General features: G+C 45.4%; 1 protein-coding gene across 29 annotated transcripts in view; it reads right to left on the bottom strand.

Moving 5' to 3' along the window:
* LOC114261169 (proteinaceous RNase P 1, chloroplastic/mitochondrial) overlaps window positions 1-25299 on the bottom strand; it is a 77608-nt gene that overhangs the window by 5717 nt on the left and 46592 nt on the right. The gene's annotated exons all lie outside the window — the stretch shown is intronic.

Genomic DNA, 25299 nt, shown 5'->3' with positions numbered 1-25299 from the left:
TCGTGTATTTTTTAACTTAGTTTTCAAACCGCGAGTCCCGTGCTTGTTCCGGAAGTTTCCACAACTTACATTGGACCCTCCCAAGGTGTTTGAGGTATTCCACGGTCCTTCTCGTGACTGTTACACAGTTTTGGCCGCCGATGGCCTATTTTCAAGCTTAATTGTGAAAAAAATGTCTTTTTCGACTTAGTATTCAAAGCGGAAGTCCCGTTCTAGTTCCGTAAGTTTTCACAACTTACATTGGTCCCTCCCGAGATGTCTGAGCTGTTCCTCGGGTCTTCTCGTGACTGTTACACAATTTTGGCCCCCGATGGCCTATATTCAAGCTTAAGTGTGAAAAAAGTGCATTTTTGGACTAAGTTTTCAAACTAGGAGTCCCGTGCTAGTTCCATAAGTTTAGACAACTTACATTGGACCCTCCCGTGGTGGTTGATGTGCTGCCCAGGCCTTCTCGTGACAGTTACCCGATTTTGGTCCCCAATTTTGGCCTATTTTCATTCTTAAGTGTGAGAAAAGTATCTTTTCGGACTTAGTTTTCAAACTAAGAATCCCGTGATACTTCTGTAAGTTTCCACAATTTAAATTGGTCCCTTCTAAGGTGTTTGAGGGGTTCCCCCGGCCATCTCGTGACTGTTACACGACATTGGCACCCGATGGCTAATTTTCATGCTTAAGTGTAAAAAAAGTGCAATTTTTGACTTAGTTTTCGAATCAGGAGTCCTGTGCTACTTCCGTAAGTTTTTACAACTTACATTGGTCCCTCCCAAGGTGTTTGAGGCGTTCCCCGGGCCTTCTCGTGACTGTTACACGATTTTGGTCCGTGAAGGCCTATTTTCAAGCTTAAGTGTGAAAAAGTGCATTTTTTGAGTTAGTTTTCAAACCGTGAGTCCCATGCCAGTTCTGAAAGTTTGCACAACGTACATTGGTCACTCTTGCGGTGTTTGAGGCATTCCCGATCCTTCTCGTGACTGTTACACGATTTTCGCAGCCAATGGACTATTTTAAAACTTAAGTGTGAAAAAAGTGTCTTTTTCGACTTAGTTTTTAAACCGGAAGTCCCGTGCTAGTACCGTAAGTTTTCACAACTAACGTTGGTCCCGCCCGAGGTGTTTGAGGTGTTCCCAGGGCTTTCTCGTGACTGTTACACGATTTTGGTGCCCCATGGCCTCTTTTCAAGCTCAAGTGGTAGAAACTGCATTTTTGGACTTAGTTTTCAAACCGCGAGTCCCGTGCTTGTTAAGGAAGTTTCCACAACTTACATTAGTCCCTCCCAAGGTGTTTGAGGTATTCCACGGTTCTTCTCGTGACTGTTACAAAGTTTTGGCCACCGATGGCCTATTTTCAAGCTTAATTGTGAAAAACATGTCTTTTTCGACTTAGTATTCAAAGCGAAAGTCCCGTTCTAGTTCCGTAAGTTTTCACAACTTACATTGGTCCCTCCCGAGGTGTCTGAGCTGTTCCCCGGGCCTTCTCGTGACTATTACACGATTTTGGCCCCTGATGGCCTATATTCAAGCTTAAGTGTGAAAAAAGTGCAATTTTGGACTTAGTTTTCAAATTAGGAGTCCCGTGCTAGTTCCGTAAGTTTAGACAACTTACATTGGACCCTCCAGAGGTGGTTGATGTGTTGCCCAGGCCTTCTCGTGACAGTTAATCGATTTTGGCCCACAATTTTGGCCTATTTTCATTCTTAAGTGTGAGAAAAGTGTCTTTTTGGACTTAGTTTTCAAACTAGGAATCCCTTGATAATTCTGTAAGTTTTCGCAACTTAAATTGGTCCCTTCTAAGGTGTTTGAGGGGTTCCCCCGGCCATCTCGTGACTGTTACACGACATTGGCACCCCGATGGCTAATTTTCATGCTTAAGTGTAAAAAAAGTGCAATTTTTGACTTAGTTTTCGAACCAGGAGTCCCGTGCTACTTCCGTAAGTTTCCACAACTTACATTGGTCCCTCCCGAGGTGTTTTGAGGCGTTCCCCAGGCCTTCTCGTGACTGTTACACGATTTTGGTCCGTGAAGGCCTATTTTCAAGCTTAAGTGTGAAAAAGTGCATTTTTTCAGTTAGTTTTCAAACCGTGAGTCCCGTGCCAGTTCTGAAAGTTTGCACAACGTATATTGGTCACTCCTGCGGTGTTTCAGGCATTCCCGATCCTTCTTGTGACTGTTACACGATTTTGGCACCCGATGGACTATTTTTAAGCTTAACTGTGAAAAAAAGTGTCTCTTTCGACTTAGTTTTCAAATCGGAAGTCCTGTGCTAGTACCGTAAGTTTTCACAACTCACGTTGGTCCCGCCCGAGGTGTTTGAGGTTTTCCTAGGGTCTTCTCGTGACTGTTACACGATTCTGGTGCCCGATGGCCTCTTTTCAGGCTTAAGTGCTAGAAAAGTGTATTTTTTTACTTAGTTTTCAAACCGCGAGTCCCGTGCTTGTTCCGGAAGTTTCCACAACTTAGATTGGTCCCTCCCAAGGTGTTTGAGGTATTCCACGGTCCTTCTCGTGACTGTTACACAGTTTTGGCAACCAATGGCCTATTTTCGAGCTTAATTGTGAAAAAAATGTCTTTTTCGATTTAGTATTCAAAGCGGCAGTCCTGTTCTAGTTCCGTAAGTTTTCACAACTTACATTGGTCCCTCCCGAGGTGTCTGAGCTGTTCCCCGGGCCTTCTCGTGACTGTTACACGATTTTGGCCCCCGATGGCCTATATTCAAGCTTAAGTGTGAAAAAAGTGCATTTTTGGACTTAGTTTTCAAACTAAGAGTCCCGTGCTAGTTCCGTAAGTTTAGACAACTTACATTGGACCCTCCCGAGGTGGTTGATGTGTGTTGCCCAGGCCTTCTCGAGACAGTTACCCGATTTTGACCCCCAATTTTGGCCTATTTTCATTCTTAAGTGTGAGAAAAGTTTCTTTTTGGACTTAGTTTTCAAACTAGGAATCCCTTGATAATTCTGTAAGTTTTCGCAACTTAAATTGGTCCCTTCTAAGGTGTTTGAGGGGTTCCCCCGGCCATCTCGTGACTGTTACACGACATTGGCACCCCGATGGCTAATTTTCATGCTCTAGTGTAAAAAAAGTGCAATTTTTGACTTAGTTTTCGAACCAGGAGTCCCGTGCTACTTCCGTAAGTTTCCACAACTTACGTTGGTCCCTCCCGAGGTGTTTCGATGCGTTCCCCAGGCCTTCTCGTGACTGTTACACGATTTTGGTCCGTGAAGGCCTATTTTCAAGCTTAAGTGTGAAAAAGTGCATTTTTTCAGTTAGTTTTCAAACCGTGAGTCCCGTGCCAGTTCTGAAAGTTTGCACAACGTACATTGGCCACTCCTGCGGTGTTTCAGGCATTGCCGATCCTTCTTGTGACTGTTACACGATTTTGGCACCCGATGGACTATTTTTAAGCTTAAGTGTGAAAAAAAGTGTGTCTTTCGACTTAGTTTTCAAATCGGAAGTCCTGTGCTAGTACCGTAAGTTTTCGCAACTGACGTTGGTCCCGCCCGAGGTGTTGGAGGTTTTCCTAGGGTCTTCTCGTGACTGTTACACGATTCTGGTGCCCGATGGCCTCTTTTCAGGCTTAAGTGCTAGAAAAGTGTATTTTTTTACTTAGTTTTCAAACCGCGAGTCCCGTGCTTGTTCCGGAAGTTTCCACAACTTAGATTGGTCCCTCCCAAGGTGTTCGAGGTATTCCACGGTCCTTCTCGTGACTGTTACACAGTTTTGGCAACCGATGGCCTATTTTCGAGCTTAATTGTGAAAAAAATGTCTTTTTCGACTTAGTATTCAAAGCGGTAGTCCCGTTCTAGTTCCGTAAGTTTTCACAACTTACATTGGTCCCTCCCGAGGTGTCTGAGCTGTTCCCCGGGCCTTCTCGTGACTGTTACACGATTTTGGCCCCCGGTGGCCTATATTCAAGCCTAAGTGTGAAAAAAATGCATTTTTGGACTTAGTTTTCAAACTAGGAGTCCCGTGCTAGTTCCGTAAGTTTAGACAACTTACATTGGACCCTCCCGAGGTGGTTGATGTGTGTTGCCCAGGCCTTCTCGAGACAGTTACCCGATTTTGGCCCCCGATTTTGGCCTATTTTCATTCTTAAGTGTGAGAAAAGTGTCTTTTTGGACTTAGTTTTCAAACTCGGAATCCCTTGATAATTCTGTAAGTTTTCGCAACTTAAATTGGTCCCTTCTAAGGTGTTTGAGGGGTTCCCCCGGCCATCTCGTGACTGTTACACGACATTGGCACCCCGATGGCTAATTTTCATGCTTAAGTGTAAAAGAAGTGCAATTTTTGACTTAGTTTTCGAACCAGGAGTCCCGTGCTACTTCCGTAAGTTTCCACAACTTACGTTGGTCCCTCCCGAGGTGTTTCGAGGCGTTCCCCAGGCCTTCTCGTGACTGTTACACGATTTTGGTCCGTGAAGGCCTATTTTCAAGCTTAAGTGTGAAAAAGTGCATTTTTTCAGTTAGTTTTCAAACCGTGAGTCCCGTGCCAGTTCTGAAAGTTTGCACAACGTACATTGGCCACTCCTGCGGTGTTTCAGGCATTGCCGATCCTTCTCGTGACTGTTACACGATTTTGGCACCCGATGGACTATTTTTAAGCTTAAGTGTGAAAAAAAGTGTGTCTTTCGACTTAGTTTTCAAATCGGAAGTCCTGTGCTAGTACCGTAAGTTTTCGCAACTGACGTTGGTCCCGCCCGAGGTGTTGGAGGTTTTCCTAGGGTCTTCTCGTGACTGTTACACGATTCTGGTGCCCGATGGCCTCTTTTCAGGCTTAAGTGCTAGAAAAGTGTATTTTTTTACTTAGTTTTCAAACCGCGAGTCCCGTGCTTGTTCCGGAAGTTTCCACAACTTAGATTGGTCCCTCCCAAGGTGTTTGAGGTATTCCACGGTCCTTCTCGTGACTGTTACACAGTTTTGGCAACCGATGGCCTATTTTCGAGCTTAATTGTGAAAAAAATGTCTTTTTCGACTTAGTATTCAAAGCGGTAGTCCCGTTCTAGTTCCGTAAGTTTTCACAACTTACATTGGTTCCTCCCGAGGTGTCTGAGCTGTTCCTCGGGCCTTCTCGTGACTGTTACACGATTTTGGCCCCCGGTGGCCTATATTCAAGCCTAAGTGTGAAAAAAGTGCATTTTTGGACTTAGTTTTCAAACTAGGAGTCCCGTGCTAGTTCCGTAAGTTCAGACAACTTACATTGGACCCTCCCGAGGTGGTTGATGTGTGTTGCCCAGGCCTTCTCGAGACAGTTACCCGATTTTGACCCCCGATTTTGGCCTATTTTCATTCTTAAGTGTGAGAAAAGTGTCTTTTTGGACTTAGTTTTCAAACTCGGAATCCCTTGATAATTCTGTAAGTTTTCGCAACTTAAATTGGTCCCTTCTAAGGTGTTTGAGGGGTTCCCCCGGCCATCTCGTGACTGTTACACGACATTGGCACCCCGATGGCTAATTTTCATGCTTAAGTGTAAAAGAAGTGCAATTTTTGACTTAGTTTTCGAACCAGGAGTCCCGTGCTACTTCCGTAAGTTTCCACAACTTACGTTGGTCCCTCCCGAGGTGTTTCGAGGCGTTCCCCAGGCCTTCTCGTGACTGTTACACGATTTTGGTCCGTGAAGGCCTATTTTCAAGCTTAAGTGTGAAAAAGTGCATTTTTTTAGTTAGTTTTCAAACCGTGAGTCTCGTGCCAGTTCTGAAAGTTTGCACAACGTACATTGGCCACTCCTGCGGTGTTTCAGGCATTGCCGATCCTTCTCGTGACTGTTACACGATTTTGGCACCCGATGGACTATTTTTAAGCTTAAGTGTGAAAAAAAGTGTGTCTTTCGACTTAGTTTTCAAATCGGAAGTCCTGTGCTAGTACCGTAAGTTTTCGCAACTCACGTTGGTCCCGCCCGAGGTGTTGGAGGTTTTCCTAGGGTCTTCTCGTGACTGTTACACGATTCTGGTGCCCGATGGCCTCTTTTCAGGCTTAAGTGCTAGAAAAGTGTATTTTTTTACTTAGTTTTCAAACCGCGAGTCCCGTGCTTGTTCCGGAAGTTTCCACAACTTAGATTGGTCCCTCCCAAGGTGTTTGAGGTATTCCACGGTCCTTCTCGTGACTGTTACACAGTTTTGGCAACCGATGGCCTATTTTCGAGCTTAATTGTGAAAAAAATGTCTTTTTCGACTTAGTATTCAAAGCGGTAGTCCCGTTCTAGTTCCGTAAGTTTTCACAACTTACATTGGTTCCTCCCGAGGTGTCTGAGCTGTTCCCCGGGCCTTCTCGTGACTGTTACACGATTTTGGCCCCCGGTGGCCTATATTCAAGCCTAAGTGTGAAAAAAGTGCATTTTTGGACTTAGTTTTCAAACTAGGAGTCCCGTGCTAGTTCCGTAAGTTCAGACAACTTACATTGGACCCTCCCGAGGTGGTTGATGTGTGTTGCCCAGGCCTTCTCGAGACAGTTACCCGATTTTGACCCCCGATTTTGGCCTATTTTCATTCTTAAGTGTGAGAAAAGTGTCTTTTTGGACTTAGTTTTCAAACTCGGAATCCCTTGATAATGCTGTAAGTTTTCGCAACTTAAATTGGTCCCTTCTAAGGTGTTTGAGGGGTTCCCCCGGCCATCTCGTGACTGTTACACGACATTGGCACCCCGATGGCTAATTTTCATGCTTAAGTGTAAAAGAAGTGCAATTTTTGACTTAGTTTTCGAACCAGGAGTCCCGTGCTACTTCCGTAAGTTTCCACAACTTACGTTGGTCCCTCCCGAGGTGTTTCGAGGCGTTCCCCAGGCCTTCTCGTGACTGTTACACGATTTTGGTCCGTGAAGGCCTATTTTCAAGCTTAAGTGTGAAAAAGTGCATTTTTTCAGTTAGTTTTCAAACCGTGAGTCTCGTGCCAGTTCTGAAAGTTTGCACAACGTACATTGGCCACTCCTGCGGTGTTTCAGGCATTGCCGATCCTTCTCGTGACTGTTACACGATTTTGGCACCCGATGGACTATTTTTAAGCTTAAGTGTGAAAAAAAGTGTGTCTTTCGTCTTAGTTTTCAAATCGGAAGTCCTGTGCTAGTACCGTAAGTTTTCGCAACTGACGTTGGTCCCGCCCGAGGTGTTGGAGGTTTTCCTAGGGTCTTCTCGTGACTGTTACACGATTCTGGTGCCCGATGGCCTCTTTTCAGGCTTAAGTGCTAGAAAAGTGTATTTTTTTACTTAGTTTTCAAACCGCGAGTCCCGTGCTTGTTCCGGAAGTTTCCACAACTTAGATTGGTCCCTCCCAAGGTGTTTGAGGTATTCCACGGTCCTTCTCGTGACTGTTACACAGTTTTGGCAACCGATGGCCTATTTTCGAGCTTAATTGTGAAAAAAATGTCTTTTTCGACTTAGTATTCAAAGCGGTAGTCCCGTTCTAGTTCCGTAAGTTTTCACAACTTACATTGGTTCCTCCCGAGGTGTCTGAGCTGTTCCCCGGGCCTTCTCGTGACTGTTACACGATTTTGGCCCCCGGTGGCCTATATTCAAGCCTAAGTGTGAAAAAAGTGCATTTTTGGACTTAGTTTTCAAACTAGGAGTCCCGTGCTAGTTCCGTAAGTTCAGACAACTTACATTGGACCCTCCCGAGGTGGTTGATGTGTGTTGCCCAGGCCTTCTCGAGACAGTTACCCGATTTTGACCCCCGATTTTGGCCTATTTTCATTCTTAAGTGTGAGAAAAGTGTCTTTTTGGACTTAGTTTTCAAACTCGGAATCCCTTGATAATGCTGTAAGTTTTCGCAACTTAAATTGGTCCCTTCTAAGGTGTTTGAGGGGTTCCCCCGGCCATCTCGTGACTGTTACACGACATTGGCACCCCGATGGCTAATTTTCATGCTTAAGTGTAAAAGAAGTGCAATTTTTGACTTAGTTTTCGAACCAGGAGTCCCGTGCTACTTCCGTAAGTTTCCACAACTTACGTTGGTCCCTCCCGAGGTGTTTCGAGGCGTTCCCCAGGCCTGCTCGTGACTGTTACACGATTTTGGTCCGTGAAGGCCTATTTTCAAGCTTAAGTGTGAAAAAGTGCATTTTTTCAGTTAGTTTTCAAACCGTGAGTCCCGTGCCAGTTCTGAAAGTTTGCACAACATACATTGGCCACTCCTGCGGTGTTTCAGGCATTCTCGATCCTTCTCGTGACTGTTACACGATTTTGGCACCCGATGGACTATTTTTAAGCTTCAGTGTGAAAAAAAGTGTCTCTTTCGACTTAGTTTTCAAATCGGAAGTCCTGTGCTAGTACCGTAAGTTTTCGCAACTCACGTTGGTCCCGCCCGAGGTGTTTGAGGTTTTCCTAGGGTCTTCTCGTGACTGTTACACGATTTTGGTGCCCGATGGCCTCTTTTCAGGCTTAAGTGCTAGAAAAGTGTATTTTTTTACTTAGTTTTCAAACCGCGAGTCCCGTGCTTGTTCCGGAGGTTTCCACAACTTAGATTGGTCCCTCCCAAGGTGTTTGAGGTATTCCACGGTCCTTCTCGTGACTGTTACACAGTTTTGGCAACCGATGGCCTATTTTCGAGCTTAATTGTGAAAAAAATGTCTTTTCCGACTTAGTATTCAAAGCGGTAGTCCCGTTCTAGTTCCGTAAGTTTTCACAACTTACATTCGTCCCTCCCGAGGTGTCTGAGCTGTTCCCCGGGCCTTCTCGTGACTGTTACACGATTTTGGCCCCCGGTGGCCTATATTCAAGCCTAAGTGTGAAAAAAGTGCATTTTTGGACTTAGTTTTCAAACTAGGAGTCCCGTGCTAGTTCCGTAAGTTTAGACAACTTACATTGGACCCTCCCGAGGTGGTTGATGTGTGTTGCCCAGGCCTTCTCGAGACAGTTACCCGATTTTGACCCCCGATTTTGGCCTATTTTCATTCTTAAGTGTGAGAAAAGTGTCTTTTTGGACTTAGTTTTCAAACTCGGAATCCCTTGATAATTCTGTAAGTTTTCGCAACTTAAATTGGTCCCTTCTAAGGTGTTTGAGGGGTTCCCCCGGCCATCTCGTGACTGTTACACGACATTGGCACCCCGATGGCTAATTTTCATGCTTAAGTGTAAAAAAAGTGCAATTTTTGACTTAGTTTTCGAACCAGGAGTCCCGTGCTACTTCCGTAAGTTTCCACAACTTACGTTGGTCCCTCCCGAGGTGTTTCGAGGCGTTCCCCAGGCCTTCTCGTGACTGTTACACGATTTTGGTCCGTGAAGGCCTATTTTCAAGCTTAAGTGTGAAAAAGTGCATTTTTTCAGTTAGTTTTCAATCCGTCAGTCCCGTGCCAGTTCTGAAAGTTTGCACAACGTACATTGGCCACTCCTGCGGTGTTTCAGGCATTCCCGATCCTTCTCGTGACTGTTACACGATTTTGGCACCCGATGGACTATTTTTAAGCTTCAGTGTGAAAAAAAGTGTCTCTTTCGACTTAGTTTTCAAATCGGAAGTCCTGTGCTAGTACCGTAAGTTTTCGCAACTCACGTTGGTCCCGCCCGAGGTGTTTGAGGTTTTCCTAGGGTCTTCTCGTGACTGTTACACGATTTTGGTGCCCGATGGCCTCTTTTCAGGCTTAAGTGCTAGAAAAGTGTATTTTTTTACTTAGTTTTCAAACCGCGAGTCCCGTGCTTGTTCCGGAGGTTTCCACAACTTAGATTGGTCCCTCCCAAGGTGTTTGAGGTATTCCACGGTCCTTCTCGTGACTGTTACACAGTTTTGGCAACCGATGGCCTATTTTCGAGCTTAATTGTGAAAAAAATGTCTTTTTCGACTTAGTATTCAAAGCGGTAGTCCCGTTCTAGTTCCGTAAGTTTTCACAACTTACATTCGTCCCTCCCGAGGTGTCTGAGCTGTTCCCCGGGCCTTCTCGTGACTGTTACACGATTTTGGCCCCCGGTGGCCTATATTCAAGCCTAAGTGTGAAAAAAGTGCATTTTTGGACTTAGTTTTCAAACTAGGAGTCCCGTGCTAGTTCCGTAAGTTTAGACAACTTACATTGGACCCTCCCGAGGTGGTTGATGTGTGTTGCCCAGGCCTTCTCGAGACAGTTACCCGATTTTGGCCCCCGATTTTGGCCTATTTTCATTCTTAAGTGTGAGAAAAGTGTCTTTTTGGACTTAGTTTTCAAACTCGGAATCCCTTGATAATTCTGTAAGTTTTCGCAACTTAAATTGGTCCCTTCTAAGGTGTTTGAGGGGTTCCCCCGGCCATCTCGTGACTGTTACACGACATTGGCACCCCGATGGCTAATTTTCATGCTTAAGTGTAAAAAAAGTGCAATTTTTGACTTAGTTTTCGAACCAGGAGTCCCGTGCTACTTCCGTAAGTTTCCACAACTTACATTGGTCCCTCCCGAGGTGTTTCGAGGCGTTCCCCAGGCCTTCTCGTGACTGTTACACGATTTTGGTCCGTGAAGGCCTATTTTCAAGCTTAAGTGTGAAAAAGTGCATTTTTTCAGTTAGTTTTCAAACCGCGAGTCCCGTGCCAGTTCTGAAAGTTTGCACAACGTACATTGGCCACTCCTGCGGTGTTTCAGGCATTCCCGATCCTTCTCGTGACTGTTACACGATTTTGGCACCCGATGGACTATTTTTAAGCTTCAGTGTGAAAAAAATGTCTCTTTCGACTTAGTTTTCAAATCGGAAGTCCTGTGCTAGTACCGTAAGTTTTCGCAACTCACGTTGGTCCCGCCCGAGGTGTTTGAGGTTTTCCTAGGGTCTTCTCGTGACTGTTACACGATTTTGGTGCCCGATGGCCTCTTTTCAGGCTTAAGTGCTAGAAAAGTGTATTTTTTTACTTAGTTTTCAAACCGCGAGTCCCGTGCTTGTTCCGGAGGTTTCCACAACTTAGATTGGTCCCTCCCAAGGTGTTTGAGGTATTCCACGGTCCTTCTCGTGACTGTTACACAGTTTTGGCAACCGATGGCCTATTTTCGAGCTTAATTGTGAAAAAAATGTCTTTTTCGACTTAGTATTCAAAGCGGTAGTCCCGTTCTAGTTCCGTAAGTTTTCACAACTTACATTCGTCCCTCCCGAGGTGTCTGAGCTGTTCCCCGGGCCTTCTCGTGACTGTTACACGATTTTGGCCCCCGGTGGCCTATATTCAAGCCTAAGTGTGAAAAAAGTGCATTTTTGGACTTAGTTTTCAAACTAGGAGTCCCGTGCTAGTTCCGTAAGTTTAGACAACTTACATTGGACCCTCCCGAGGTGGTTGATGTGTGTTGCCCAGGCCTTCTCGAGACAGTTACCCGATTTTGACCCCCGATTTTGGCCTATTTTCATTCTTAAGTGTGAGAAAAGTGTCTTTTTGGACTTAGTTTTCAAACTCGGAATCCCTTGATAATTCTGTAAGTTTTCGCAACTTAAATTGGTCCCTTCTAAGGTGTTTGAGGGGTTCCCCCGGCCATCTCGTGACTGTTACACGACATTGGCACCCCGATGGCTAATTTTCATGCTTAAGTGTAAAAAAAGTGCAATTTTTGACTTAGTTTTCGAACCAGGAGTCCCGTGCTACTTCCGTAAGTTTCCACAACTTACGTTGGTCCCTCCCGAGGTGTTTCGAGGCGTTCCCCAGGCCTTCTCGTGACTGTTACACGATTTTGGTCCGTGAAGGCCTATTTTCAAGCTTAAGTGTGAAAAAGTGCATTTTTTCAGTTAGTTTTCAAACCGTGAGTTCCGTGCCAGTTCTGAAAGTTTGCACAACGTACATTGGCCACTCCAGCGGTGTTTCAGGCATTCCCGATCCTTCTCGTGACTGTTACACGATTTTGGCACCCGATGGACTATTTTTAAGCTTCAGTGTGAAAAAAAGTGTCTCTTTCGACTTAGTTTTCAAATCGGAAGTCCTGTGCTAGTACCGTAAGTTTTCGCAACTCACGTTGGTCCCGCCCGAGGTGTTTGAGGTTTTCCTAGGGTCTTCTCGTGACTGTTACACGATTTTGGTGCCCGATGGCCTCTTTTCAGGCTTAAGTGCTAGAAAAGTGTATTTTTTTACTTAGTTTTCAAACCGCGAGTCCCGTGCTTGTTCCGGAGGTTTCCACAACTTAGATTGGTCCCTCCCAAGGTGTTTGAGGTATTCCACGGTCCTTCTCGTGACTGTTACACAGTTTTGGCAACCGATGGCCTATTTTCGAGCTTAATTGTGAAAAAAATGTCTTTTTCGACTTAGTATTCAAAGCGGTAGTCCCGTTCTAGTTCCGTAAGTTTTCACAACTTACATTCGTCCCTCCCGAGGTGTCTGAGCTGTTCCCCGGGCCTTCTCGTGACTGTTACACGATTTTGGCCCCCGGTGGCCTATATTCAAGCCTAAGTGTGAAAAAAGTGCATTTTTGGACTTAGTTTTCAAACTAGGAGTCCCGTGCTAGTTCCGTAAGTTTAGACAACTTACATTGGACCCTCCCGAGGTGGTTGATGTGTGTTGCCCAGGCCTTCTCGAGACAGTTACCCGATTTTGGCCCCCGATTTTGGCCTATTTTCATTCTTAAGTGTGAGAAAAGTGTCTTTTTGGACTTAGTTTTCAAACTCGGAATCCCTTGATAATTCTGTAAGTTTTCGCAACTTAAATTGGTCCCTTCTAAGGTGTTTGAGGGGTTCCCCCGGCCATCTCGTGACTGTTACACGACATTGGCACCCCGATGGCTAATTTTCATGCTTAAGTGTAAAAAAAGTGCAATTTTTGACTTAGTTTTCGAACCAGGAGTCCCGTGCTACTTCCGTAAGTTTCCACAACTTACATTGGTCCCTCCCGAGGTGTTTCGAGGCGTTCCCCAGGCCTTCTCGTGACTGTTACACGATTTTGGTCCGTGAAGGCCTATTTTCAAGCTTAAGTGTGAAAAAGTGCATTTTTTCAGTTAGTTTTCAAACCGCGAGTCCCGTGCCAGTTCTGAAAGTTTGCACAACGTACATTGGCCACTCCTGCGGTGTTTCAGGCATTCCCGATCCTTCTCGTGACTGTTACACGATTTTGGCACCCGATGGACTATTTTTAAGCTTCAGTGTGAAAAAAATGTCTCTCTCGACTTAGTTTTCAAATCGGAAGTCCTGTGCTAGTACCGTAAGTTTTCGCAACTCACGTTGGTCCCGCCCGAGGTGTTTGAGGTTTTCCTAGGGTCTTCTCGTGACTGTTACACGATTTTGGTGCCCGATGGCCTCTTTTCAGGCTTAAGTGCTAGAAAAGTGTATTTTTTTACTTAGTTTTCAAACCGCGAGTCCCGTGCTTGTTCCGGAGGTTTCCACAACTTAGATTGGTCCCTCCCAAGGTGTTTGAGGTATTCCACGGTCCTTCTCGTGACTGTTACACAGTTTTGGCAACCGATGGCCTATTTTCGAGCTTAATTGTGAAAAAAATGTCTTTTTCGACTTAGTATTCAAAGCGGTAGTCCCGTTCTAGTTCCGTAAGTTTTCACAACTTACATTCGTCCCTCCCGAGGTGTCTGAGCTGTTCCCCGGGCCTTCTCGTGACTGTTACACGATTTTGGCCCCCGGTGGCCTATATTCAAGCCTAAGTGTGAAAAAAGTGCATTTTTGGACTTAGTTTTCAAACTAGGAGTCCCGTGCTAGTTCCGTAAGTTTAGACAACTTACATTGGACCCTCCCGAGGTGGTTGATGTGTGTTGCCCAGGCCTTCTCGAGACAGTTACCCGATTTTGACCCCCGATTTTGGCCTATTTTCATTCTTAAGTGTGAGAAAAGTGTCTTTTTGGACTTAGTTTTCAAACTCGGAATCCCTTGATAATTCTGTAAGTTTTCGCAACTTAAATTGGTCCCTTCTAAGGTGTTTGAGGGGTTCCCCCGGCCATCTCGTGACTGTTACACGACATTGGCACCCCGATGGCTAATTTTCATGCTTAAGTGTAAAAAAAGTGCAATTTTTGACTTAGTTTTCGAACCAGGAGTCCCGTGCTACTTCCGTAAGTTTCCACAACTTACGTTGGTCCCTCCCGAGGTGTTTCGAGGCGTTCCCCAGGCCTTCTCGTGACTGTTACACGATTTTGGTCCGTGAAGGCCTATTTTCAAGCTTAAGTGTGAAAAAGTGCATTTTTTCAGTTAGTTTTCAAACCGTGAGTCCCGTGCCAGTTCTGAAAGTTTGCACAACGTACATTGGCCACTCCTGCGGTGTTTCAGGCATTCCCGATCCTTCTCGTGACTGTTACACGATTTTGGCACCCGATGGACTATTTTTAAGCTTCAGTGTGAAAAAAAGTGTCTCTTTCGACTTAGTTTTCAAATCGGAAGTCCTGTGCTAGTACCGTAAGTTTTCGCAACTCACGTTGGTCCCGCCCGAGGTGTTTGAGGTTTTCCTAGGGTCTTCTCGTGACTGTTACACGATTTTGGTGCCCGATGGCCTCTTTTCAGGCTTAAGTGCTAGAAAAGTGTATTTTTTTACTTAGTTTTCAAACCGCGAGTCCCGTGCTTGTTCCGGAGGTTTCCACAACTTAGATTGGTCCCTCCCAAGGTGTTTGAGGTATTCCACGGTCCTTCTCGTGACTGTTACACAGTTTTGGCAACCGATGGCCTATTTTCGAGCTTAATTGTGAAAAAAATGTCTTTTTCGACTTAGTATTCAAAGCGGTAGTCCCGTTCTAGTTCCGTAAGTTTTCACAACTTACATTCGTCCCTCCCGAGGTGTCTGAGCTGTTCCCCGGGCCTTCTCGTGACTGTTACACGATTTTGGCCCCCGGTGGCCTATATTCAAGCCTAAGTGTGAAAAAAGTGCATTTTTGGACTTAGTTTTCAAACTAGGAGTCCCGTGCTAGTTCCGTAAGTTTAGACAACTTACATTGGACCCTCCCGAGGTGGTTGATGTGTGTTGCCCAGGCCTTCTCGAGACAGTTACCCGATTTTGACCCCCGATTTTGGCCTATTTTCATTCTTAAGTGTGAGAAAAGTGTCTTTTTGGACTTAGTTTTCAAACTCGGAATCCCTTGATAATTCTGTAAGTTTTCGCAACTTAAATTGGTCCCTTCTAAGGTGTTTGAGGGGTTCCCCCGGCCATCTCGTGACTGTTACACGACATTGGCACCCCGATGGCTAATTTTCATGCTTAAGTGTAAAAAAAGTGCAATTTTTGACTTAGTTTTCGAACCAGGAGTCCCGTGCTACTTCCGTAAGTTTCCACAACTTACGTTGGTCCCTCCCGAGGTGTTTCGAGGCGTTCCCCAGGCCTTCTCGTGACTGTTACACGATTTTGGTCCGTGAAGGCCTATTTTCAAGCTTAAGTGTGAAAAAGTGCATTTTTTCAGTTAGTTTTCAAACCGTGAGTTCCGTGCCAGTTCTGAAAGTTTGCACAACGTACATTGGCCACTCCAGCGGTGTTTCAGGCATTCCCGATCCTTCTCGTGACTGTTACACGATTTTGGCACCCGATGGACTATTTTTAAGCTTCAGTGTGAAAAAAAGTGTCTCTTTCGACTTAGTTTTCAAATCGGAAGTCCTGTGCTAGTACCGTAAGTTTTCGCAACTCACGTTGGTCCCGCCCGAGGTGTTTGAGGTTTTCCTAGGGTCTTCTCGTGACTGTTACACGATTTTGGTGCCCGATGGCCTCTTTTCAGGCTTAAGTGCTAGAAAAGTGTATTTTTTTACTTAGTTTTCAAACCGCGAGTCCCGTGCTTGTTCCGGAGGTTTCCACAACTTAGATTGGTCCCTCCCAAGGTGTTTGAGGTATTCCACGGTCCTTCTCGTGACTGTTACACAGTTTTGGCAACCGATGGCCTATTTTCGAGCTTAATTGTGAAAAAAATGTCTTTTTCGACTTAGTATTCAAAGCGGTAGTCCCGTTCTAGTTCCGTAAGTTTTCACAACTTACATTCGTCCCTCCCGAGGTGTCTGAGCTGTTCCCCGGGCCTTCTCGTGACTGTTACACGATTTTGGCCCCCGGTGGCCTATATTCAAGCCTAAGTGTGAAAAAAGTGCATTTTTGGACTTAGTTTTCAAACTAGGAGTCCCGTGCTAGTTCCGTAAGTTTAGACAACTTACATTGGACCCTCCCGAGGTGGTTGATGTGTGTTGCCCAGGCCTTCTCGAGACAGTTACCCGATTTTGGCCCCCGATTTTGGCCTATTTTCATTCTTAAGTGTGAGAAAAGTGTCTTTTTGGACTTAGTTTTCAAACTCGGAATCCCTTGATAATTCTGTAAGTTTTTGCAACTTAAATTGGTCCCTTCTAAGGTGTTTGAGGGGTTCCCCCGGCCATCTCGTGACTGTTACACGACATTGGCACCCCGATGGCTAATTTTCATGCTTAAGTGTAAAAAAAGTGCAATTTTTGACTTAGTTTTCGAACCAGGAGTCCCGTGCTACTTCCGTAAGTTTCCACAACTTACATTGGTCCCTCCCGAGGTGTTTCGAGGCGTTCCCCAGGCCTTCTCGTGACTGTTACACGATTTTGGTCCGTGAAGGCCTATTTTCAAGCTTAAGTGTGAAAAAGTGCATTTTTTCAGTTAGTTTTCAAACCGCGAGTCCCGTGCCAGTTCTGAAAGTTTGCACAACGTACATTGGCCACTCCTGCGGTGTTTCAGGCATTCCCGATCCTTCTCGTGACTGTTACACGATTTTGGCACCCGATGGACTATTTTTAAGCTTCAGTGTGAAAAAAATGTCTCTCTCGACTTAGTTTTCAAATCGGAAGTCCTGTGCTAGTACCGTAAGTTTTCGCAACTCACGTTGGTCCCGCCCGAGGTGTTTGAGGTTTTCCTAGGGTCTTCTCGTGACTGTTACACGATTTTGGTGCCCGATGGCCTCTTTTCAGGCTTAAGTGCTAGAAAAGTGTATTTTTTTACTTAGTTTTCAAACCGCGAGTCCCGTGCTTGTTCCGGAGGTTTCCACAACTTAGATTGGTCCCTCCCAAGGTGTTTGAGGTATTCCACGGTCCTTCTCGTGACTGTTACACAGTTTTGGCAACCGATGGCCTATTTTCGAGCTTAATTGTGAAAAAAATGTCTTTTTCGACTTAGTATTCAAAGCGGTAGTCCCGTTCTAGTTCCGTAAGTTTTCACAACTTACATTCGTCCCTCCCGAGGTGTCTGAGCTGTTCCCCGGGCCTTCTCGTGACTGTTACACGATTTTGGCCCCCGGTGGCCTATATTCAAGCCTAAGTGTGAAAAAAGTGCATTTTTGGACTTAGTTTTCAAACTAGGAGTCCCGTGCTAGTTCCGTAAGTTTAGACAACTTACATTGGACCCTCCCGAGGTGGTTGATGTGTGTTGCCCAGGCCTTCTCGAGACAGTTACCCGATTTTGACCCCCGATTTTGGCCTATTTTCATTCTTAAGTGTGAGAAAAGTGTCTTTTTGGACTTAGTTTTCAAACTCGGAATCCCTTGATAATTCTGTAAGTTTTCGCAACTTAAATTGGTCCCTTCTAAGGTGTTTGAGGGGTTCCCCCGGCCATCTCGTGACTGTTACACGACATTGGCACCCCGATGGCTAATTTTCATGCTTAAGTGTAAAAAAAGTGCAATTTTTGACTTAGTTTTCGAACCAGGAGTCCCGTGCTACTTCCGTAAGTTTCCACAACTTACGTTGGTCCCTCCCGAGGTGTTTCGAGGCGTTCCCCAGGCCTTCTCGTGACTGTTACACGATTTTGGTCCGTGAAGGCCTATTTTCAAGCTTAAGTGTGAAAAAGTGCATTTTTTCAGTTAGTTTTCAAACCGTGAGTCCCGTGCCAGTTCTGAAAGTTTGCACAACGTACATTGGCCACTCCAGCGGTGTTTCAGGCATTCCCGATCCTTCTCGTGACTGTTACACGATTTTGGCACCCGATGGACTATTTTTAAGCTTCAGTGTGAAAAAAAGTGTCTCTTTCGACTTAGTTTTCAAATCGGAAGTCCTGTGCTAGTACCGTAAGTTTTCGCAACTCACGTTGGTCCCGCCCGAGGTGTTTGAGGTTTTCCTAGGGTCTTCTCGTGACTGTTACACGATTTTGGTGCCCGATGGCCTCTTTTCAGGCTTAAGTGCTAGAAAAGTGTATTTTTTTACTTAGTTTTCAAACCGCGAGTCCCGTGCTTGTTCCGGAGGTTTCCACAACTTAGATTGGTCCCTCCCAAGGTGTTTGAGGTATTCCACGGTCCTTCTCGTGACTGTTACACAGTTTTGGCAACCGATGGCCTATTTTCGAGCTTAATTGTGAAAAAAATGTCTTTTTCGACTTAGTATTCAAAGCGGTAGTCCCGTTCTAGTTCCGTAAGTTTTCACAACTTACATTCGTCCCTCCCGAGGTGTCTGAGCTGTTCCCCGGGCCTTCTCGTGACTGTTACACGATTTTGGCCCCCGGTGGCCTATATTCAAGCCTAAGTGTGAAAAAAGTGCATTTTTGGACTTAGTTTTCAAACTAGGAGTCCCGTGCTAGTTCCGTAAGTTTAGACAACTTACATTGGACCCTCCCGAGGTGGTTGATGTGTGTTGCCCAGGCCTTCTCGAGACAGTTACCCGATTTTGGCCCCCGATTTTGGCCTATTTTCATTCTTAAGTGTGAGAAAAGTGTCTTTTTGGACTTAGTTTTCAAACTCGGAATCCCTTGATAATTCTGTAAGTTTTCGCAACTTAAATTGGTCCCTTCTAAGGTGTTTGAGGGGTTCCCCCGGCCATCTCGTGACTGTTACACGACATTGGCACCCCGATGGCTAATTTTCATGCTTAAGTGTAAAAAAAGTGCAATTTTTGACTTAGTTTTCGAACCAGGAGTCCCGTGCTACTTCCGTAAGTTTCCACAACTTACGTTGGTCCCTCCCGAGGTGTTTCGAGGCGTTCCCCAGGCCTTCTCGTGACTGTTACACGATTTTGGTCCGTGAAGGCCTATTTTCAAGCTTAAGTGTGAAAAAGTGCATTTTTTCAGTTAGTTTTCAAACCGTGAGTCCCGTGCCAGTTCTGAAAGTTTGCACAACGTACATTGGCCACTCCAGCGGTGTTTCAGGCATTCCCGATCCTTCTCGTGACTGTTACACGATTTTGGCACCCGATGGACTATTTTTAAGCTTCAGTGTGAAAAAAAGTGTCTCTTTCGACTTAGTTTTCAAATCGGAAGTCCTGTGCTAGTACCGTAAGTTTTCGCAACTCACGTTGGTCCCGCCCGAGGTGTTTGAGGTTTTCCTAGGGTCTTCTCGTGACTGTTACACGATTTTGGTGCCCGATGGCCTCTTTTCAGGCTTAAGTGCTAGAAAAGTGTATTTTTTTACTTAGTTTTCAAACCGCGAGTCCCGTGCTTGTTCCGGAGGTTTCCACAACTTAGATTGGTCCCTCCCAAGGTGTTTGAGGTATTCCACGGTCCTTCTCGTGACTGTTACACAGTTTTGGCAACCGATGGCCTATTTTCGAGCTTAATTGTGAAAAAAATGTCTTTTTCGACTTAGTATTCAAAGCGGTAGTCCCGTTCTAGTTCCGTAAGTTTTCACAACTTACATTCGTCCCTCCCGAGGTGTCTGAGCTGTTCCCCGGGCCTTCTCGTGACTGTTACACGATTTTGGCCCCCGGTGGCCTATATTCAAGCCTAAGTGTGAAAAAAGTGCATTTTTGGACTTAGTTTTCAAACTAGGAGTCCCGTGCTAGTTCCGTAAGTTTAGACAACTTACATTGGACCCTCCCGAGGTGGTTGATGTGTGTTGCCCAGGCCTTCTCGAGACAGTTACCCGATTTTGACCCCCGATTTTGGCCTATTTTCATTCTTAAGTGTGAGAAAAGTGTCTTTTTGGACTTAGTTTTCAAACTCGGAATCCCTTGATAATTCTGTAAGTTTTCGCAACTTAAATTGGTCCCTTCTAAGGTGTTTGAGGGGTTCCCCCGGCCATCTCGTGACTGTTACACGACATTGGCACCCCGATGGCTAATTTTCATGCTTAAGTGTAAAAAAAGTGCAATTTTTGACTTAGTTTTCGAACCAGGAGTCCCGTGCTACTTCCGTAAGTTTCCACAACTTACGTTGGTCCCTCCCGAGGTGTTTCGAGGCGTTCCCCAGGCCTTCTCGTGACTGTTACACGATTTTGGTCCGTGAAGGCCTATTTTCAAGCTTAAGTGTGAAAAAGTGCATTTTTTCAGTTAGTTTTCAAACCGTGAGTCCCGTGCCAGTTCTGAAAGTTTGCACAACGTACATTGGCCACTCCTGCGGTGTTTCAGGCATTCCCGATCCTTCTCGTGACTGTTACACGATTTTGGCACCCGATGGACTATTTTTAAGCTTCAGTGTGAAAAAAAGTGTCTCTTTCGACTTAGTTTTCAAATCGGAAGTCCTGTGCTAGTACCGTAAGTTTTCGCAACTCACGTTGGTCCCGCCCGAGGTGTTTGAGGTTTTCCTAGGGTCTTCTCGTGACTGTTACACGATTTTGGTGCCCGATGGCCTCTTTTCAGGCTTAAGTGCTAGAAAAGTGTATTTTTTTACTTAGTTTTCAAACCGCGAGTCCCGTGCTTGTTCCGGAGGTTTCCACAACTTAGATTGGTCCCTCCCAAGGTGTTTGAGGTATTCCACGGTCCTTCTCGTGACTGTTACACAGTTTTGGCAACCGATGGCCTATTTTCGAGCTTAATTGTGAAAAAAATGTCTTTTTCGACTTAGTATTCAAAGCGGTAGTCCCGTTCTAGTTCCGTAAGTTTTCACAACTTACATTCGTCCCTCCCGAGGTGTCTGAGCTGTTCCCCGGGCCTTCTCGTGACTGTTACACGATTTTGGCCCCCGGTGGCCTATATTCAAGCCTAAGTGTGAAAAAAGTGCATTTTTGGACTTAGTTTTCAAACTAGGAGTCCCGTGCTAGTTCCGTAAGTTTAGACAACTTACATTGGACCCTCCCGAGGTGGTTGATGTGTGTTGCCCAGGCCTTCTCGAGACAGTTACCCGATTTTGACCCCCGATTTTGGCCTATTTTCATTCTTAAGTGTGAGAAAAGTGTCTTTTTGGACTTAGTTTTCAAACTCGGAATCCCTTGATAATTCTGTAAGTTTTCGCAACTTAAATTGGTCCCTTCTAAGGTGTTTGAGGGGTTCCCCCGGCCATCTCGTGACTGTTACACGACATTGGCACCCCGATGGCTAATTTTCATGCTTAAGTGTAAAAAAAGTGCAATTTTTGACTTAGTTTTCGAACCAGGAGTCCCGTGCTACTTCCGTAAGTTTCCACAACTTACGTTGGTCCCTCCCGAGGTGTTTCGAGGCGTTCCCCAGGCCTTCTCGTGACTGTTACACGATTTTGGTCCGTGAAGGCCTATTTTCAAGCTTAAGTGTGAAAAAGTGCATTTTTTCAGTTAGTTTTCAAACCGTGAGTTCCGTGCCAGTTCTGAAAGTTTGCACAACGTACATTGGCCACTCCAGCGGTGTTTCAGGCATTCCCGATCCTTCTCGTGACTGTTACACGATTTTGGCACCCGATGGACTATTTTTAAGCTTCAGTGTGAAAAAAAGTGTCTCTTTCGACTTAGTTTTCAAATCGGAAGTCCTGTGCTAGTACCGTAAGTTTTCGCAACTCACGTTGGTCCCGCCCGAGGTGTTTGAGGTTTTCCTAGGGTCTTCTCGTGACTGTTACACGATTTTGGTGCCCGATGGCCTCTTTTCAGGCTTAAGTGCTAGAAAAGTGTATTTTTTTACTTAGTTTTCAAACCGCGAGTCCCGTGCTTGTTCCGGAGGTTTCCACAACTTAGATTGGTCCCTCCCAAGGTGTTTGAGGTATTCCACGGTCCTTCTCGTGACTGTTACACAGTTTTGGCAACCGATGGCCTATTTTCGAGCTTAATTGTGAAAAAAATGTCTTTTTCGACTTAGTATTCAAAGCGGTAGTCCCGTTCTAGTTCCGTAAGTTTTCACAACTTACATTCGTCCCTCCCGAGGTGTCTGAGCTGTTCCCCGGGCCTTCTCGTGACTGTTACACGATTTTGGCCCCCGGTGGCCTATATTCAAGCCTAAGTGTGAAAAAAGTGCATTTTTGGACTTAGTTTTCAAACTAGGAGTCCCGTGCTAGTTCCGTAAGTTTAGACAACTTACATTGGACCCTCCCGAGGTGGTTGATGTGTGTTGCCCAGGCCTTCTCGAGACAGTTACCCGATTTTGGCCCCCGATTTTGGCCTATTTTCATTCTTAAGTGTGAGAAAAGTGTCTTTTTGGACTTAGTTTTCAAACTCGGAATCCCTTGATAATTCTGTAAGTTTTCGCAACTTAAATTGGTCCCTTCTAAGGTGTTTGAGGGGTTCCCCCGGCCATCTCGTGACTGTTACACGACATTGGCACCCCGATGGCTAATTTTCATGCTTAAGTGTAAAAAAAGTGCAATTTTTGACTTAGTTTTCGAACCAGGAGTCCCGTGCTACTTCCGTAAGTTTCCACAACTTACATTGGTCCCTCCCGAGGTGTTTCGAGGCGTTCCCCAGGCCTTCTCGTGACTGTTACACGATTTTGGTCCGTGAAGGCCTATTTTCAAGCTTAAGTGTGAAAAAGTGCATTTTTTCAGTTAGTTTTCAAACCGTGAGTCCCGTGCCAGTTCTGAAAGTTTGCACAACGTACATTGGCCACTCCTGCGGTGTTTCAGGCATTCCCGATCCTTCTCGTGACTGTTACACGATTTTGGCACCCGATGGACTATTTTTAAGCTTCAGTGTGAAAAAAAGTGTCTCTTTCGACTTAGTTTTCAAATCGGAAGTCCTGTGCTAGTACCGTAAGTTTTCGCAACTCACGTTGGTCCCGCCCGAGGTGTTTGAGGTTTTCCTAGGGTCTTCTCGTGACTGTTACACGATTTTGGTGCCCGATGGCCTCTTTTCAGGCTTAAGTGCTAGAAAAGTGTATTTTTTTACTTAGTTTTCAAACCGCGAGTCCCGTGCTTGTTCCGGAGGTTTCCACAACTTAGATTGGTCCCTCCCAAGGTGTTTGAGGTATTCCACGGTCCTTCTCGTGACTGTTACACAGTTTTGGCAACCGATGGCCTATTTTCGAGCTTAATTGTGAAAAAAATGTCTTTTTCGACTTAGTATTCAAAGCGGTAGTCCCGTTCTAGTTCCGTAAGTTTTCACAACTTACATTCGTCCCTCCCGAGGTGTCTGAGCTGTTCCCCGGGCCTTCTCGTGACTGTTACACGATTTTGGCCCCCGGTGGCCTATATTCAAGCCTAAGTGTGAAAAAAGTGCATTTTTGGACTTAGTTTTCAAACTAGGAGTCCCGTGCTAGTTCCGTAAGTTTAGACAACTTACATTGGACCCTCCCGAGGTGGTTGATGTGTGTTGCCCAGGCCTTCTCGAGACAGTTACCCGATTTTGACCCCCGATTTTGGCCTATTTTCATTCTTAAGTGTGAGAAAAGTGTCTTTTTGGACTTAGTTTTCAAACTCGGAATCCCTTGATAATTCTGTAAGTTTTCGCAACTTAAATTGGTCCCTTCTAAGGTGTTTGAGGGGTTCCCCCGGCCATCTCGTGACTGTTACACGACATTGGCACCCCGATGGCTAATTTTCATGCTTGAGTGTAAAAAAAGTGCAATTTTTGACTTAGTTTTCGAACCAGGAGTCCCGTGCTACTTCCGTAAGTTTCCACAACTTACGTTGGTCCCTCCCGAGGTGTTTCGAGGCGTTCCCCAGGCCTTCTCGTGACTGTTACACGATTTTGGTCCGTGAAGGCCTATTTTCAAGCTTAAGTGTGAAAAAGTGCATTTTTTCAGTTAGTTTTCAAACCGTGAGTCCCGTGCCAGTTCTGAAAGTTTGCACAACGTACATTGGCCACTCCAGCGGTGTTTCAGGCATTCCCGATCCTTCTCGTGACTGTTACACGATTTTGGCACCCGATGGACTATTTTTAAGCTTCAGTGTGAAAAAAAGTGTCTCTTTCGACTTAGTTTTCAAATCGGAAGTCCTGTGCTAGTACCGTAAGTTTTCGCAACTCACGTTGGTCCCGCCCGAGGTGTTTGAGGTTTTCCTAGGGTCTTCTCGTGACTGTTACACGATTTTGGTGCCCGATGGCCTCTTTTCAGGCTTAAGTGCTAGAAAAGTGTATTTTTTTACTTAGTTTTCAAACCGCGAGTCCCGTGCTTGTTCCGGAGGTTTCCACAACTTAGATTGGTCCCTCCCAAGGTGTTTGAGGTATTCCACGGTCCTTCTCGTGACTGTTACACAGTTTTGGCAACCGATGGCCTATTTTCGAGCTTAATTGTGAAAAAAATGTCTTTTTCGACTTAGTATTCAAAGCGGTAGTCCCGTTCTAGTTCCGTAAGTTTTCACAACTTACATTCGTCCCTCCCGAGGTGTCTGAGCTGTTCCCCGGGCCTTCTCGTGACTGTTACACGATTTTGGCCCCCGGTGGCCTATATTCAAGCCTAAGTGTGAAAAAAGTGCATTTTTGGACTTAGTTTTCAAACTAGGAGTCCCGTGCTAGTTCCGTAAGTTTAGACAACTTACATTGGACCCTCCCGAGGTGGTTGATGTGTGTTGCCCAGGCCTTCTCGAGACAGTTACCCGATTTTGACCCCCGATTTTGGCCTATTTTCATTCTTAAGTGTGAGAAATGTGTCTTTTTGGACTTAGTTTTCAAACTCGGAATCCCTTGATAATTCTGTAAGTTTTCGCAACTTAAATTGGTCCCTTCTAAGGTGTTTGAGGGGTTCCCCCGGCCATCTCGTGACTGTTACACGACATTGGCACCCCGATGGCTAATTTTCATGCTTAAGTGTAAAAAAAGTGCAATTTTTGACTTAGTTTTCGAACCAGGAGTCCCGTGCTACTTCCGTAAGTTTCCACAACTTACGTTGGTCCCTCCCGAGGTGTTTCGAGGCGTTCCCCAGGCCTTCTCGTGACTGTTACACGATTTTGGTCCGTGAAGGCCTATTTTCAAGCTTAAGTGTGAAAAAGTGCATTTTTTCAGTTAGTTTTCAAACCGTGAGTCCCGTGCCAGTTCTGAAAGTTTGCACAACGTACATTGGCCACTCCAGCGGTGTTTCAGGCATTCCCGATCCTTCTCGTGACTGTTACACGATTTTGGCACCCGATGGACTATTTTTAAGCTTCAGTGTGAAAAAAAGTGTCTCTTTCGACTTAGTTTTCAAATCGGAAGTCCTGTGCTAGTACCGTAAGTTTTCGCAACTCACGTTGGTCCCGCCCGAGGTGTTTGAGGTTTTCCTAGGGTCTTCTCGTGACTGTTACACGATTTTGGTGCCCGATGGCCTCTTTTCAGGCTTAAGTGCTAGAAAAGTGTATTTTTTTACTTAGTTTTCAAACCGCGAGTCCCGTGCTTGTTCCGGAGGTTTCCACAACTTAGATTGGTCCCTCCCAAGGTGTTTGAGGTATTCCACGGTCCTTCTCGTGACTGTTACACAGTTTTGGCAACCGATGGCCTATTTTCGAGCTTAATTGTGAAAAAAATGTCTTTTTCGACTTAGTATT

This window comes from Camellia sinensis, chromosome 13, assembly GCF_055761805.1.
Source record: "Camellia sinensis isolate YWXY chromosome 13, ASM5576180v1, whole genome shotgun sequence".
Taxonomy (NCBI): domain Eukaryota; kingdom Viridiplantae; phylum Streptophyta; class Magnoliopsida; order Ericales; family Theaceae; genus Camellia; species Camellia sinensis.
Note: the sequence above shows the minus strand (reverse complement) of the source record. Positions and strands in the feature narration are given on the sequence as shown.